Raw genomic sequence first — 814 nt, 5'->3', positions numbered from 1 at the left:
CAAATTTTTGTACAGAAAAGCCAGAAATTTTGATCTGGAAACAAAGAAGCTTCTAGTCTCAGCCTTGTTACAACATCACTTTGATTACGCTTGTAGCTCTTGGTACAGTAGTTTGAGCAGAAAAAACCAGTCCCGGCTACAGGTTACACAAAATAAGATAATTAGATTCATACTAAATTTACCTCAACGTAGTCATATTGGTACTGAAGAATTTAGCAGAGTAGGATTGTTACCTGTAAAATATCGTGTCCAGCAGCTGAAACTAAACCAGGTTTACAATGTCGTTCATAATTCTGCCCCCTCATATGTGAGCTGTAATTTTACATTATCGGCTGAGAACCGAACCCGGAACAGTCAAGAGTCTCTTATTGTACCTCATGCAGGTCCCTTCACCAAAAACAGTTTTCACTTCACAGGTGCTCAACTATGGAACTTTTTACCTGTGTCCATTAAGAAGTCAAATAGCAAGGTTACCTTCAAGAAAAAGGTCAAGGGTTACTATATGTCTCAGCTATGGACAGAGAACAGCCTTGATTTTGTGTACTACTAGCTTAGTGAGGGTTACCTGATTCCATGAGTAATACCATCCAAATCTGCGTTCACTCATAACTGTTCTGACCTCCCCTCCCCCTTTTTTTTTTTTTTTTGTTCTACAGAAGTTTAGTTTAGTATAACAATGATTGATGTTTACAAATTGGTTTCCACCTTTGCTTTGCCAGTCATAATATGGTATATGTTTCAGGTAGGGTCCGACAACAGTTATGATCTGACCTTTTTCCTCGTTCTCCTTGTTGTTTTACTCATTCGAGTACTG

The sequence above is a fragment of the Oratosquilla oratoria genome, chromosome 3 (genome assembly GCF_046742065.1).
Source record: "Oratosquilla oratoria isolate Oo_2021 chromosome 3, ASM4674206v1, whole genome shotgun sequence".
In the NCBI taxonomy this organism is placed as follows: Eukaryota; Metazoa; Arthropoda; class Malacostraca; order Stomatopoda; family Squillidae; genus Oratosquilla; species Oratosquilla oratoria.
The sequence above is the reverse complement of the archived record's forward strand: the minus strand, read 5'-3'. Positions refer to the sequence as shown.